Source organism: Lagenorhynchus albirostris, chromosome 6 (genome assembly GCF_949774975.1).
Source record: "Lagenorhynchus albirostris chromosome 6, mLagAlb1.1, whole genome shotgun sequence".
Lineage (NCBI taxonomy): Eukaryota > Metazoa > Chordata > Mammalia > Artiodactyla > Delphinidae > Lagenorhynchus > Lagenorhynchus albirostris.
Window position 1 is genome coordinate 117,515,409 of NC_083100.1, and position 17,993 is coordinate 117,533,401.

Below are 17,993 nucleotides of genomic sequence, written 5' to 3' on the forward strand. Positions count from 1 at the left end.
GATAAGATTCTAAAGGTAGCAAGAGAAAAACAGTCAGTTACAATCGAACTCCCATGAGGCTATCAGCTGGTTTCTCTACAGAAACTTTGCAGGCCAGAAGGGAGTGGCATGATATATTCTAAGTCTTGAAAGGGAAAAACCTGCAACCTAGGATATTCTATCCAGAATTTCTCAAACAAGCAAAAACTGAAAGAATACGGAAATACTAAACTTAACCTAAAAGAAATGTTGAAAGGTCTTCTCTAAATAAAAAAGAAGAAAGAATCTGTAGGAAAGAGAAAATCACAGTAGGAAACGCAACTATATAAAAGCATGGAAGATCACTCAAATAAGCCAGTACATAGGTTTAAAAAAATCAAAAAAATTATAAAAACGATTATATGTACAATGAACAGTAAAAGGGTAAACATGAAGATGTAAAACAGGGCATCAAAATGTGGGGAGGGGAGTATAAAAATGTAGATCTTTCAGAATATGTTTGAACTTGAATGACTATCAGTTTAAAGCAAACAGATATAGAGATGGCTCAACATACTTGAACTCCATCATAAGCACAAATAAAAAACATACAATAGATTCACACAAAAAAAGAAAGGAACCCAAGCACACTACAATGGAAAAACCATCAAACCACATAAGGAAAAACAAAAAAGAAGAAGAAGTGAACAAAGAACTACAAAATCAACCAGAAAACAAGGCTTAAAAATGCAATAAATACATACTTATTAATAATTACCTTAAATATCAATGGACTAAATGCTCCAATCAAAAGACATAGAGTGGCAGATTGGAGAAAAAAACAAGAACCTACAATATGCTGCCTCCAAGAGACTCATTTCTGGGCAAAAGTTTTCATAAATTGAAAGTGAGGGGATGGAAAAAGATGTTTCATGCAAATGGAAATGACAAGAAAGCAGGGGTAGCAATACTCGTATCAGGCAAACTTTTTTAAAAAGTCCATAAAAAAAGACAAAGAAGGATACTATATAATGATAAATGGATCAATACAGGAAGAGAATATGACCCTCATTAACACATATGCACCCAATACAGAAGAACCTAAGTACATAAAATAAACACTAATAGATATAGAGGGAGAAATTAACAGGAGTACAAAAATAGTAGGAGTCTTTAACACTTCCCTGACATCAATGGACAGATCTTCCAGACAGAAAGTCAATAGTGCAACAGAGGCGGCCCAGGAGCCCCGGGCCCGCCACGTCCGAGCCGGGCCGTGCCCTCGCGCCGCCGCCGGCCCTGGCCGACTGGCGCGCCCGCGTCCGCCGAGATCCGCAGCACTTCCTGCGCCTGTGCGCTCACCTAGACTGCACTCCCGACAACTGGGCGCTGCACGACTGGAGCGCCTGGCTCACGCCTTTCATGCAGCACCGTGGCCGCCACTTCGAGATCACCTTCTTTCTGTGCTGCCTGTGCGAGCCGCCGCCGCTCTTCCCCGACTTGGTGGAGGTGGTGGACTGCTAGTGGTCATCTCCGTCAGAGGCAACTGAAAGCTTCATATCAAAGGAAATTTGGCTTACACCTCCACAGTTCTATGAAATAAGAAGACTAGAACACTTTGCCTCTCTCTCTGACTTGCACGAATTTTGTTTGGATCATGAATTAGAAGGGGTGGAAAGATGGCTGCCAATCACATTGTTAACTGCTGATGGAACAATCCAGCTTTTACCAGGAGATGAGATGTACTTAGAAGATTCAAACTATTTAGAAAACCTTATGTCCACTGAAGAAAAGAATGAAGAAATCATGAAAGAAGGCAAGAAATTTCACCGAGTAGTGATGTACAATTGCCATGATTATAACATCCACGTGACAGTTCAGTCAAAGTATAAACATGTTTACCCTAAGAACTATGTAGTGAGTAAGAGCCGTCTGTAGAGAATGGCTTCTTTGTAAGCTGGCCTCCTTGAAGTTGTCCTGATGAAAAATGGGTTGACTAGACGTGCCTGGAACTTAAGCAACTTTGTGCCTGTAAGTTCTAGTACAGTCTTTCATATTTCAAGTGTATTACGGAGCTCTCTTATTTTATTCTTTAAACCTTACAGTATCACATAAATATAAAGTATTAATGATCTTGTTACCAAAACAAGAAAAAAATTTTCACGAGGGTTTCCGCTTCTGTATTGTTTTGTTATCAGAAGTTTAAATAAGATGTTCTACTGTATTGTCTTTTAACTGTATTAGCACTCTGCCTGATGTGCTGGGAGATTGATCCATGAATTCCTTAGACTTTCTGCTGGAATTAACTTAAGGATGTATGATTAGATACATGATGAACAGTAGACTGAGGTGACCTTCAAGTGACTGTGTCATTATTTTCTTATGACTTTAGCGTGATGATTAAGAGATAATTCTGTTTAAAACTAAATGGCGTGAGTTATTAGGTTTACCAGATTGGAAATTAGTTTAGTGACTGTTGTAAAGAAATATGAAGCCATAAAAAAGCCATAATTATGTTTAGCTTGGAGGGCTAGTTAACAGAATCCAGAGAGCTTAGAGGGATATAGAACTATTCATCATTTAATGGTACTTACTAATGGTGTTTGTTTTCAGTGTTTTTAATATGGATAATTTGTTCACCTCCTCTTAAGAGAATAATGTTTATTGATTAAAGATGGGAAATGGTTTAGACGCCAGTTCATTTTAGATCTTTGACTATATTATGCATTGTACATTGAATTTCATTTTTCATGAAACGTTCTGGTTTTCCTACCTATAAAATAGAGTTATTGATAAAAAAAAAAAAATAGTGCAACAGAGATCCTAAGTGACAAAATAGACCAGTTGCACTTGACATCTTCACGACACTACATCCAAAAAAATCCAGAATAGACATTCTTTTCAAATGCACATGGAACATTCTCTAGGATAGACCACAAAACAAGCCTCAACAAATTTAAGAGTATAGAAATTATTTCAAGCATCTTTTCTGACCACAATGATATGAAACTAGAAAGAAAAATGGGAAAAAAATGATCACATGGGGACTAAACAACAGCTACTAAAAAATCAATGGGTCAGTGATGAAATCAAAGAGGAAATCAGAAAATACCTCTAAACAAATGACAATGAAAACACAACCTTACAAAATCTATGGGATGCAGCAAAACCAGTCCTTAGAGGACGTTCCTAGTGATACAGGCCTTCCTTAATAAACAAGAAAAACTCAAATAAATAACTTAACCCACCACCTAAAAGAATTAGAAAAAGAAGAACAAACAAAGTCTGAAGTCAGCAGAAGGAAGGAAATAATAAATATCAGAGAGAAAATAAATAAAATAGAGATTTAAAAAAATATAAAAATCAATAAAATCAAGAGCTGGTTCTTTGAAAGGATAAACAAAGTCAACAAACCTCTGGCCAGGCTCACCAAGAAGAAAAGAGAGAGGACCCAAATAAACAAAATAAGAAATGACGGAGGAGAAATAACAATTATATGCCAACAAATTGGACAACTTAGAAGAAATGGACAAGTTTCTAAAAACATATAGCCTGCCAAAACTGAGTCAATAAGAAACAGATAATTTGAATAGAGTGATAACTAGAAGTGAAATAGAATCACTTAAAAAAAAAAAACTCCCTACAAACAAAAGTTCAGGATCAAATGGCTTCACTGGGGAATTCTGCCAAGCATACAAAGAAGAACTTATACCAGTCCTTCTCAAACTCTTCCAAAAGATTGAGCAGAGGGAACACTACCAAAGTCATTCTACGAAGCCACAAGCACCCTGATACCAAAGCCAGACAAAGACACTACCAAAAAAGAAAACTACAGGCCAATATCTTTGATGAATATAGATGCAAAAATTCTCAAAAACATTAGCAAACTGAATGCAACAATACATAAAAAAGATCATACACTATGAGCAAGTTGGATTCATTCCAGGGCCACAAGGATGGTTCAACATATGCAAATCAATCAATGTGATACACTGTATTAACGAAAGAAAAGGCAAAACCCATATAATTATCTCAATAGATGCAGATAAAGCAAACAACATCCACCCATGATAAAAACTCTCACGAAAATGAATAAAGTGGGAACATATCTCAACATGAAAAAGCCATTTATGACAAACCCACAGCCAAAATAATACTCAACAGTGAAAAGGTGAAAGTCATTTCACTAAATTCAGGAAAAAGACAAGGATGCCCACTCTGAACACTTCTATTCAACATAGTACTGGAAGTCCTAGCCACAGCAATCAGAGAAAAAAAAGACAGATAATGTATCCAAATTGTAAGGGAAGAGGTAAAACTGTCACTATTTGCAGATGACAAGACGCTCTAAATAGAGAACCCTAAAGACTCCACACAAAAACAATCAGGACTAGTAGATGAATTCAGCCAGATAACAGGATACAAGATTAATATACAGAAATCTCTTGCATTACTTTACTCTAACAATGAAATATCAGAAAGAGAAAATTTAAAAAAAAATTCCATTTAATATCATGTCAAAAAAATACCTCAGGGGCTTCCCTGGTGGCACAGTGGTTGAGAGTCCACCTGCCAATGCAGGGGACACGGGTTCGTGCCCTGGTCCGGGAAGATCCCACATGCCGCGGAGCGGCTGGGCCCATGAGCCATGGCTGCTGGGCCTGCGCGTCCGGAGCCTGTGCTCTGCAACGGGAGAAGCCACAACAGTGAGAGGCCCATGTACTGCAAAACAAAACAAAACAAAACAAAAAATACCTCAGAATAAACTTAACCAAGGAGGTGAAATACCCGTATGCTAAAAACTATAAAACATTGATAAAAGAAATTGAAAATGATTCAAAGAAATGGAAAGATATCCCATGCTCTTGGATTGGAAGAATTAATATTGTTAAAATGGCCATACTGCCCAAAGCAATCTACAGATTTAATGTGATCCCTATCAAAATACCCATGACATTTTTTCACAGAACTAGAATAAATAATCCTAAAATTTATATGGAACTACAAAATACCCAGAATTTCCAAAGCCATTGTGAGGAATAAGAACAAAACTGAAGGCATAACCCTCCCAAGACTTCAGACAATACTACAAAGCTACAGTAGTCAAAACAGCATGGTATTGGCACAAAAACAGACATTCAGATCAATGGAATAGAATAGAGAAGTAAACCAGAAATAAACCCACACACCCATGTTCAAAGAATCTATGACAAAGGAGGCAAGAATACACAACAAAGAAAAGACAGCTACTTCAGCAAGTGCTGTTGGGAAAGGTGGACTGGTACATGTAAATCGATGAAATTAGAACACTTCCTCACACTATGTACAAAAATAAACTCAAAATGATTTAAAGACCTAAATATGAAACGTGACACCATAAATCTCCTAGAAGAAAACATAGGCAAAACATTCTCAGGCATAAATTTTTTTAAAACATCTTCATTGGAGTATAATTGCTTTACATTGTTGTGTTAGTTGCTGCTGTATAACAAAGTGAATCTGCTATAATACACATATATCCCCATATCCCTTCCCTCTTGTGTCTGACATAAATTGCAGCAATATTTTCTTAGATCAGTCTCCTAAGGCAAAAGAAATAAAAGCAAAAATAAACAAATGGGACCTAACCAAACTAGAAAGCTTTTGCATAGTTAAGAAAACTATGAATAAAACAAAAAGACAACCTATGGAATGGGAGAAAAATATTGGCAAATGATGCAACCAACAAGGGGTTAATATCCAAAATATCCAAATAGCTCATGGAGCTCAATATCAGAAAAACAAACAACCCAATCAAAAAGTGGGCAGAAGACCTAAATAGACATTTCTCCAAAGAAGACATACAGATGGCCAAGAGGTACATGAAAATATGCTCAATATTGCTATTTATTAGAGAAATGCAAATAAAAACCAAAATGAGGTATCATTTCACACTGGTCAGAATGCCTATCATCAAATAGTCTACAAATAATAAATGCTGGAGAGGGTGTGGAGAAAAAGAACCCTCCTACACTGTTGATGGGAATGTAAATTGGTGCAACCACTATGAGAAACAGTATAGAGGTTCCTTTAAAAATTAAAAGTAGAACTACCATATAATCCAGAAATCCCACTCCTGGGCATATATCCTGAAAAGATGAAAACTCTAGTCCAAAAATATACACGCACCCAAATGTTCATAGCAACACTATTTACAATAACCAAGACATGGGATCAACACAAGTGCCATCAACAAATGATTGGTTTAAGAAAAAGTAGTGTATATATACAATGCAATATTGCTCAGCCATAAGAAAGAATGAAATATTGCCATTTGCAACAATATGGATGGACCTAGAGCATATCATAATAACTGAAGTAAGTCAGACAAAGATAAATATTATATCACTTATACGTGTACTCTAAAAAATAATATAAATGAATCTATATACAAAACAGAAACAGAGTCACAGACATAGAAAACAAACTTACAGAAGATGGTTCTTTGGGACACAAGCCCGCCATCGTTTTGGTCTGCTGGCTTTCTGAATAGCTGCTATTCCTCATCCCAACAACTCGTCTTTTGATTTATTGGCCTATTGGGCTGTAAGCAGTACAAGCTTGGACTTGGTAACAAATTTTGGTGAGCCAGACAGGGGCCTTGCTGCTTGTGGCCAGCTGCCCCACACCCACAACTGGTTGGGGGATTTTTGGGTAAGGCCATAGAAGCTGCCAGGATCACTTGTCCTGAGGATCTGTCCTTCAAAATTTCCCAAAGTGGCATTGGCTGCCTTAGTGCTTGGTAGTTGGAGCAAGGAATTGACATTTGGGAGATGAAAGATTTCATATAGTAGGATTCTACCTGCTCATCCCAAAGAACCAGTGCTCCTGAAGTGTTGAGCTGGAGAGGAGAAGACCCTGAACACAGTGACCAGAGAGCTGGGAAACCAAAATTTGGTACCAAAATTAAGGTACCTGCCAAGATATTCCACTTACAAGATCCACAACTGCTGCAGATGTTAGAGAAATCCTTGAGGAAGAACCTCCCTGTGTCCTTAAAGGTTTATGGGACTGTCCATGTGGACCAGGGAAACCCCTTCAAGCTAAAGGCCTGGGTGGACAAGTGGCCTGATTTTAATACTATGGTTATCCACCCTCAGGAGTAGGAAATTGCAGATGACTTTGATCATTACACCAACACCTACCAAATCTATTCTAAGGATCTCAACAACTGTCAAGAATCCCTTAGCACATCAGAGGTCATCAATTGGAAATACTTTTCAGATCCAAAGTTTGCAGTAAAGTCTGGATGAGGTGATACAGAATCTTGTAACCACCAAATTTGTTAAGGTCAAGCAAACACAATGCATTCTCTATGTGATGCCTGAGACAGTGAGGAAACTGCTTCCTTCCCTTCCAGAGACAAAGAACTTACCTATTGGCTATGGCAGACCCAAAGCCATTGACCAAGATGTTTAAACTCTCATCCCTGGATCCTACCTATGCTGCCTTGGTGAATAAATTATGGCATTTCTGTGGCAGCAATGAGAGTAGCCAGAGATTCACCAAGCTCTGTACCCAGACCTTCCCCAACTTCTGCCTGCTGGGGCCTAAGGGGACCCCTGTGTCCTGGTCCCTGATGGATCATACAGGAGAGGTGTGGATGGGGGCCACCATGCCTGAGTACCGGGTCCATGGTCTTGTCTCCCATCTGTTGTTTGTCCACATCCATGCTCTGGACAAACTTGGCTTTCCCCTATATAACCATACAGAGCCAACAAAATCGTACAGAAAATTAGTCACAATCTGCATCATATCCCCATGCCCTATGACTGGAACCAGTGGAACTGTGGGCCTCTGTGAAGCAGCCACGAACCTGAGACAGTGTTGGGTGGGCTGGTCACATGGCAAGAGATGCAGAGGGGTGGGCAGAAAGAAAGAATAAATAAATAAAGAAAAAATAAATAAGCAAGAGATGCAGAGGGGTGGGCAGAAAGAAAGAATAAATAATCAGCAGTAAATCACTGTGTGCTGTTTGGACTCTGGGGAAGCAGTGTGAATGGTCAACAGAACCACAAGTGTGGTTCACAAATCACTCATGAACTTCATTTTGGGTCCAGCAGACCTTCCTATTTCCTCCACATTCCAACCCTGGCAACCCCCATTCTATTCTGTGTTTCTATGAGTTAGACATTTTTGGGGTAAGATCCCACATATAAGTGATATCATGCAGTATTTCTGTTTGTCTAGTTTATTTTACTGGTTCACAGTTTTCTTTTAATGTATATGGCTAGTAAGGAAAGTATCCATAATCAGTACAGAATAAATGCAACCCACTATTCTAATGGTGTCATTATTCTTTCCAGCACCATCATATTTTTCTCTATTTAGAGTGTGTACATGGAATGTAGGGAAGAGAATTTAAGTAGCTTGTCATATCACAATAGCAGGACAACTTAACATCTTGTCACCCAGAAACAATACACATGCAAAAATAAAATTGTTATTTAAAAATAACTGTTAAAATGTATGTGGTAGAGATACTTTAAATTTAAGGTAAATCAGGAAAAAATCTATAAAAATGGATCTAATTTGTGGGATTTTATCACATATAACATTTGTATATTCTGTGAACTAGGTTAAATCTGTAAATATTGAATATGACTTTTTTTTCTAAATTGACAAGATAAAAAAGTGTGGCATGCTATCAACTTGTTTCAAGTTGCAGGATGAACATGAATGATTTGTATCAAGACAAGACTGCTCTGGGTAGAAAAAGATAATTCAAATGTAATGTTCTTTTGTGTGTAAGGAGGAGTTTTATAATTAATATCAGCCATTATTCTTACACCAAGCTGTAGGACAATTTATACAATTTAATAAAGGATATTACATATTGAAAAAAAGACAAAAAAAACAAACTTATGGTTACCAAAGTGGAAAGGAAGTGGGGAGGGATAAATTAGGAGTATGGGATTAACAGATAAAAACTACTATACTTAAAAGAGATAAGCAACAAGAATTTACTGTATAGCACAGGGAACTATATTCATATCTTGTAATAGCCTATAATGGAAAATAATCTGAGAAATATATATGTAACTGAACCACTTTGATGTGCACCTGAAACTAACACAATATTGTGAATCAACTATACTTCAATAAAAAGTAACTTCAATAAAAAGACAGGAATTGAGGAAATGAGGAATAAAAAAGGTTATATGACACACAAAAAATAAATAGCAAAATGGCAGAGTAAATCCTTTTTTATCAGTGACTACTTTAAATATAAATGGCTTAAACTTTCCAATAAAAAGGCATCGAATGGCAGAATTGTTTTTTTTAAAAAAAACCTTGGTGATCCAATTGTATGATGTCTACAAGAGACTCACTTTAGATATAAAGACACAATTAGGTTGAAGGTGAAAGGATTGAAAAATATATTCCATGAAAATACTAACCAAAAGAGGGCTAAGGTGGCTATACTAAATCAAACAAATTAGACCTTAAATCAAAAACTGTTACAGAGACAAAGACAATATAGATTGATAAAAGGATCAATTCACCAAGAAGATATAACAATTTTAACATATATTCACCAAACATCAGAGCCCCCAAATATATGAAGCAAACATTACAGATTTGAAGGGAGAAATAGAAATTCCTATAATAATAATACATATATATGACTTCAATATACCACTTTAAATATGTTAAAACAATCAAACAGAAGATCAATAATGAAATAGAGGACTTGAACAAAACCATAAACGAATTAGACCTAACAAATATACAGAACACCAAAGAACAGCAGAATACATATTTTTCAAAAGTGCACATGGAGGGCTTCCCTGGTGGCGCAGTGGTTGAGAGTCTGCCTGCCGATACAGGGGACACGGGTTCATGCCCTGGTCTGGGTAGATCCCACATGCCGCAGAGCGGCTAGGCCTGTGAGCCATGGCTGCTGAGCCTGAGCGTCCGGAGCCTGTGCTCCACAATGGGAGAGGCCACAACAGTGAGAGGCCCGCGTACTGCAAAAAAAAAAAAAAAAAAAAGTGCACACGGAACATTCTCCAAGATAGACCATATGTTAGGCCACAACATGTCTCAATAAATTTTAAAAGGTTGCAATTATAAAAAATATTTTTCTATCACAATGGTTAGAATCAGAAGGAAAACTGGATTCACAGATATGAGGAAATTAAACAACACATTCTTAAAGACCAATGGGTCAAAGGGGAAATTAAAAGCGAAATTAGAAAATACACTGAGATTATTGAAAATGAAAACACAAAATACCAAAACCTATGGGATACAGTAAAAGCAGTGGTAAGAAGAGAATTTACACTTGTAAATGCATACATTAAAAAGGAAGGAAACATCTCAAATCAATAACGTACATTTGCACCTTAAGGAAAAGAAAACCAAATTAAACCCAAAACTGGCAGAGGGAACTGACATATTACTAACATTAGAAATAAAAGCAACGACAATACAAAAGATGTTACAGAAATAAAAAGAATACTATAAACATTTGTATACCAACATATTGTTTAACCTAAATGAAATAGATGAATTCCTAGAAACACACAATCCACCAAAATTGAATCAAGAATAAATAAAAAATCTGAATAAATTTATAAATAGTAAAGAAAGTGAATCAGTAGTCAAAAACCTCAAGGACAAAGAAAAGCCCAGGACTAAATGGCTTAATTGGTAAATACTACCAAACATTTCAAGAAAAATTAACACCAATCATTTTCAAACTTTCCACAATATTGAAGGGGAGGGAATAATTCCCAACTTATTCTTTGACGTCTGTATCACCTTGACACTAACACCAGACAAGAAAACTACAGACCAATATCCCTTATGAATGTTGATGCAAAAACCTTCAATAAAACACTAGCCAATTGAATTCAGCAGCATATTGAAAAGTAAGTATCATGACCAAATGATTTTTCCCCATAATGTAATAATGCTTCAACATGTGAAAATTGATTTAGTAAAATCAATTACTAGAATGAAGGGAAAAACAAATCAACAACAACAAAAAAACCAAACACGATCATCTCATCTGACGAAGAAAAAATATTTGACAAAAGTCAATACCCTTTCTTAATAAAACACACTCCCAATAAACCAGGAATAGAAGGCAACTTCCTCATTATGATAAAGGCCATATATGAAAAATCCATAGTTAACATCATACTCAGTGGTCAAAGATTGAAAGCTTTCCCCCCAAAATAGGAACAAAATAAGGATTCCCACTTTCTCCATTTCTATTCAACATAGTCATGGAAGTCCTCACAAGAGCAAATAGGCAAGAAGAATAAATAAAAGGCATCCAAACTGAAAAGGGAGGAATAACATTATCTTTGTTTGCAGATGACATGACCTTATATTCCAAATATACATGAAAAGATTCCATATAACACACACAAAAAACTGTCAAAGCTAATAAATGAATTAGCAATTCAGCAAAAAACCCACCAAAAACCAATTTTGTAGATACAAAAATCAACATATAAAATTCACTTACATTTCTATACACTAACAATGAAAAATCCAGAAGGAAATTAAGAAATTTCTATTTACAGTAGCAAGAAAAAGTATAAAATACTTAGGAATAAACTTAACAAAGGGGGTGAGAGACCTGTACGTTGAAAACTACATAACATTGTTGAAAGAAATTAAAGAAGACACCAATAAAGGGAAAGGCATTTCATGTTCATAGATTGGAATATTCAATACTGCTAAGATGACAGTGCTACCTAAAATGATCCACAGATTTAATGCAATCCCTATCAAAATCCCAATGACATATTTTTTGCAGAAATAGAGAAAACCATCTTAAAATTCAAATGGAGTCTCAAGGAGCTCCAAGTAGCCAAAACAATCTTGGAAAAGAAGAACAAAGTAGGAAGTCTCACATTTCCTGATTTCAAAACTTATGACAAATCTACAGTAACCAAAACAGTTTGTTACTGGCATAAAGACAGACATATAGACCAACGGGATAGAATAGGGAGTCCAGAAATAAACTCTCATGTATATGATCAAATGATTTTTGACAAGGGTGGCAATAAAGGACAGTCTATTCAACAAATAGTATGGGAAGCTGAATATCCACATGTAAAAGAATGAAGTTGGAACCTTCCCTTACATCATATACAAAGATTAACTCAACACAGATCAAAGAACTAAATGTAGGAGCTAAAAAACTATAACAAATTTTAGAAAAAAAGCATAGGGGAAAAGCTGCATGACATTGGATTTGGCAATGATTCCTTGCATATGACACCAACAGCACAGGTAACAAAACTAGATAAACTGGACTTTTGTCAAAATTAAAAACTTTTTGCATCATGGTCTCTTACCAACAGAAGGCAAAAGCAACCCATGGAATGGGAGAAAATATTTGCAAATCATACAGCTCACAAAGTATTAATTTCCAGAATACATAAAGAACTCATACAATTCAACAACAAAATAAGCACACCCACTTAAAAATGGGCAAAATAACTTGAATACACATTTCTCCAAAAAGTCATACAGGTGGCCAATTAGCACCTTAAAAAAAGGTGCAACACCAGTAGCCATTAGGGAAAGGCAAATAAAAACCACAATGATATACTACTTCATACCCAGCAGGAGGGCTATTATTAAAAAAGAGAACATAATGAGTGTTGGCAAGGTTGTGGAGAAATTGGAACATTTCTGCATTGCTGGTAGAAATATAAAATGCTTCAGCTGCTATGGAAAATAGTATGACTGTTACTCTGAAAATTAAACATAGAATTACCGTAACCATATGGTCCAGCAATTCCACTTCTGGGTATATATCTGAAAGAATTGAAAGCAGGGACTCAAACAGATATTTGTGCATCTGTATCATAGCAACATTATTCACAATAGTCATAAAAGAGAAGAAACTCAAGTGTCCATCAATGGATGAACAAAACCTGGTATAATCAGCCTTAAAAGAAAGGAAATTCTGCTACATGTTATAACATGGATGAACCTTAAAGACATTATGCTATGTTAAATAAGCCAGACAGAAGAGGGCAAATACTGTATGGTTCCACTTATATGAAACACACAGAGTAGAAAATTTCATAGAGATAAAAATAGAACGGTTGTTTTCAGGGGCTTGGGTGAGGGGGAAATGGGGAGTTATTATTTAATGGGTACAGAGTTTCAGTATGGGAAGACGAAAAACGTTTTGTATTGGATGATGGTGATGGTTGCACCAGTTGCACCATAATGTGAATGCATGTAATGTCACTGAATTGTACACTTAAAATTGTTAGAACTGTAAGTTTTATGTTATGTATATTTTATCATAATAAAAAAGAAAAACGAGTAAAATCATGGGGAAAGGTATACCATGTTAACACTAATCAAAAGAAAACTAAAGTATCTATCTTAATTTCAGGCAAAGTTGACCACAGAGCTAGGAAAATTTACCAGGAATATAGAGAATGTTAAATAATGATCAAGAGGTAAATTCTTCAAGAAGACATAATAATCATTAATGTGCATGCACCTAAAAACAGGGTCAAAATATATGAGGCAGAAAAAAAAAAAAGAAAGAAGAACAGGAGAAAGACAAATTCATTATTCTAGCTGGAAACTTAAAAACCCATCTATTAGTAATTGAAGATCCAATAGGTAGTATGGATACAATTGAACTGAAGAGTACCATCAATCATCAATCTGCTCATAGGTATGGATTGCATCATCCCACAACAACAGAAATCAAATTCTTCTCAAGTTTACATGGAACATTCATTAAGGTAGATATTAAGTATGGGCTGTAAAACACATCTTAACAATTTAAAAATGGAAATCATACAAAGTATGCTCTCAGACCACAATAACAAGTCAATAACAAAAAGTTAGCTGAAAAAGGTCAAAATATTTGGAGACTAAACAGCACACTTCTAAATAATACATGAGTCAAAAAAAGTCTCAAGAAATAAAGTATTTTGAACAAAATGAAAATACAACTTAGAATTTGTGGGGTGCAACAAAAGCAGTGCTTAGAGGGAAATTTATAGCACCAAATGTATATATTAGAAAAGAATAAATATATAAAATCAATAATCTAGTTATGAAACTAGATAAAGAGCAAATGAATTTCAAAGTATGTAGAAAAAAGAAATAATAAAAACGAGAGTAGAAGTTAAAGAAACTGAAATAGGAAAACACAAAAAAATCAAAGAAATCAAAACCTGGTTCTTTGAAAAGATAATAAAATTGACAAACCTCTAGCCAGGCTAACCAAGAATAAAAGAAGACACAAATTACTATTATCAGAGATAAAAGACAGGCTATCGCTACTGATCTCATGGACATTAAAAGAATAATAAAGGAACAGCATGAACAACTGTGTTCCCATAAATTTCATAACTTGGAGAAAATGGACTAATTACTTCAAATACACAAGGTTAATGGACATACAGCAAAACTCACACAAGAAGAAATAATTTGAATAGATCTACATTTATTATAGGAATTAAGTCAATAATTAATAGTCTTCCCAAACAGAAAGCACCAGGTCCACATGGGTTCACTGGTGAATTCTACAAAACGTTTAGGGAACAAATGATAACAATTCTTTACAATTTCTGCAGGAAAATAAAAGCAGAGGGAACACTTCCTAACTCATTATACCAGGATTAATCTAATACTAAAACCAGACAAAAAAGACATTACAAGAAAATTACAGATATCTCTCACAACATAAATGCAAAATCCTCAACAAAATATTAACAACTCAAATCTGTAAAAGGAATTACATACTATGACCAAATGTGACCAAGGTATGCACAGCTGATTCAACATTCTAAATGTAATCCAGTAATGCAATCAGTTACATCAACAGGTTAAAGAAGAAAGATAATATGGTCACATCAATAGATTCAGAAAAAGCATTTGATAAAACGCAACACAGTTCATGAAAAAAATTACTCTCAGCAAACTAGAATTAGAGGATAAACTTCCTCTTTATCTTCCTTTTGTAGATAAAGAACATCTACCAAAAAATCTATAGCTAATGTCATACTTAGTAGTCAGAAACAGATGCTTTCCCTCAAAGGAACTGGAAAAAGCCAAGGATGTTTCCTATCATCACTCCAATTCAACATTGTACTAGAAGTTCCAGCTAATGTAATAAGACAAGAAAAGATTGGGTATACAGATTGGGAAGGAAGATATAAAACTGTCTTTGCCCACGGATGACATGATCATCTATGTAGAAAATCTCAAAGAATTAGTAATAATAATAATAATAATAATCCCCTAGAAATAATAAGTAATTATAGCAAGGTTTCAGGATACAAAGTAAATATATAAAAGTCAATTGCTTTCCTATATACCAGCAATAAGCAACTGGAATTTTTTTTTTTTTTTTTTTGCGGTACGCGGGCCTCTCACTGTTGTGGCCTCTCCTGTTGTGGAGCACAAGCTCTGGACACGCAGGCTCAGTGGCCATGGCACACGGGCCCAGCTGCTCCGCAGTATGTGGGATCTTCCCAGACCGGGGCACGAACCCGTGTCCCCTGCATCGGCAGGCGGACTCTCAACCACTGTGCCACCAGGGAAGCCCAGCAACTAAAATTTGTATTAAGAACACAGATGCCACTTACATAAGCACCTAACTAATTATCTAAATGAGATATTTAGGTATACAACGAACAAAATATAAATAAGATCTATATCATGGAAACTGCACAACTCTGATAAAAGAAGTCATAAATAAATGGAGAGTCCATGTTTATGGATAGGAAGACCTATTATTGTTACAATTAAGTTCTTCCCAACTTGATATATAGATTCAATGGAATTCCAATAAAAATCCCAGTAAGTTACTTTGTGGACTGATTCTAACCTGTGTCTGATTCTAAACTTTATGTTGAACGACAAGGGAGGCAAGAACATACAATGGAGAAAGGACAGCCTCTTCAATAAATGGTGCTGGGAAAACTGGACAGCTATGTGTAAAAGAATGAAATTAGAACACTCCCTAACACCATACACAAAAATAAACTCAAAATGGATTAAAGACCTAAATGTAAGACCAGACACTATAAAACTCTTAGAGGAAAACACAGGAAAAACACTCTTTGACATAAACCATAGCGAGATCCTTTTTGACCCACCTCTTAGAGTAATGGAAATAAAAATAAACAAATGGGACTAAAACTTAAAACCTTTGGCATAACAAAGGAAACCATAGACAAGACAAAAAGACAACCCTCAGAATGGGAGAAAATATTTGCAAATGAAACAACAGACAAAGGATTAATCTCCAAAATATACAAACAGCTCATGGAGCTCAATATCAAAAAAACAAACAATCCAATTAAAAAATGGGTGGAAGACCTAAATAGACATCTCACCAAGGAAGACATACAGATGGCCAAGAGGTACATGGAAAGATGCTCAACATCACTAATTATTAGAGAAATGCAAATTAAAACTACAATGAGGTATCACTTCATGCTGGCCAGAATGGCTATTATCAAAAAATCTAGAAACAATAAATGCAGGAGAGGGTGTGGAGAAAAGGGAACACTCTTGCACTGTTAGTGGGAATGTAAATTGATACAGCCACTATGGAGAACAGTATGGAGGTTCCTTAAAAAACTAAGAATAGAACTACCATATGACACAGCAATCCCACTACTGGGCATATACCCTGAGAAAACCATAATTCAAAAAGAGTCATGTACCAAAATGTTCATTGCAGCTCTATTTACAATAGCCAGGACATGGAAGCAACCTAAGTGTCCATCTACAGATGAATGGATAAAGAAGATGTGGCACATATATACAATGGAATATTACTCAGCCATAAAAAGAAACGAAATTGAGTTATTTGTAGTGAAGTAAGAGTCTGTCATACAGAGTGAAGTAAGTCAGAAAGAGAAAGACAAATACCATATGCTAACACATATATATGGAATCTAAAAGAAAAAAATGGTCATGAAGAACCTAGGGGCAAGATGGGAATAAAGATGCAGACCTACTAGAGAATGGACTTGAGGACACGGGGAGAGAGAAGGGTAAGCTGGGACAAAGTGAGAAAGTGGCATGGACATATATACACTACCAAATGTAAAATAGATAGCTAGTGGGAAGCATCAGCATAGCACAGGGAGATCAGCTTGGTGCTTTGTGACCACCTAGAGGGGTGGGATAGGGAGGGAGATGCAAGAGGGAAGAGATAAGGGGATATATGTATATGTATAGCTGATTCACTTTGTTATGAAGCAGAAACTAACACACCATTGTTAAGCAATTATACTCCAATAAAGATGTTGGGAAAAAAAATGGGCAGAAGACTTAAATAGACATTTCTCCAAAGAAAACATACAGATGGACAACAGGCACATGTAAAGATGCTCAACATCGCTAATTATTCAAGAAATGCAAATTAAAACTACAATGAGGTATCACCTCACACCAGTCAGAATGTCCATCATCAAAAAGTCTACAAACAATAAATGCTGGAAAGGATGTGGAGAAAAGGGAACCCTGTTGCACTGTTGGTGAGAATGTAAATTGATACAGCCACTATGGAGAACAGTATGGAGGTTCCTTAAGAAACTAAAAATAGAACTACCATACAACCCAGAAATCCCACTACTGGGCATATACACTGAGAAAACCATAATTCAAAAAGAGACATGTACCACAATGTTCACTGCAGCACTATCTACAATAGCCAGGACATGGAAGCAACCTAAATTTCCATTGACAGATGAATGGATAAAGAAGATGTGGCACATATATACAATGGAATATTACTCAGCCATAAAAAGAAACGAAACTGAGTTATTTGTAGTGAGGTGGATGGATATAGAGTCTGTCATACGGAGTGAAGTAAGTCAGAAAGAGAAAAACAAATACCATATTCTAACACATATATATGGAATTAAAAAAAAAGTTACTGATGAATCTAGTTGCAGGGCAGAAATAAAGATGTAGATGTAGAGAATGGACTTGAGGACACGGGGTGGGAGGGGGAAGCTGGAGCAAAGTGAGAG

The 17,993-nt window shown here is 35.9% G+C and overlaps 1 protein-coding gene and 2 pseudogenes across 1 annotated transcript in view; 2 read left to right on the top strand and 1 right to left on the bottom strand.

Moving 5' to 3' along the window:
* The window catches only part of LOC132521928 (acyl-coenzyme A diphosphatase NUDT19-like), a 56,888-nt pseudogene extending 54,178 nt beyond the window's left edge, over positions 1-2,710 (top strand).
* The window catches only part of LOC132522444 (uncharacterized), a 255,962-nt gene that overhangs the window by 200,886 nt on the left and 37,083 nt on the right, over positions 1-17,993 (bottom strand).
* Positions 2,386-7,800, top strand: LOC132521929 (glycine N-phenylacetyltransferase-like; annotated as a pseudogene).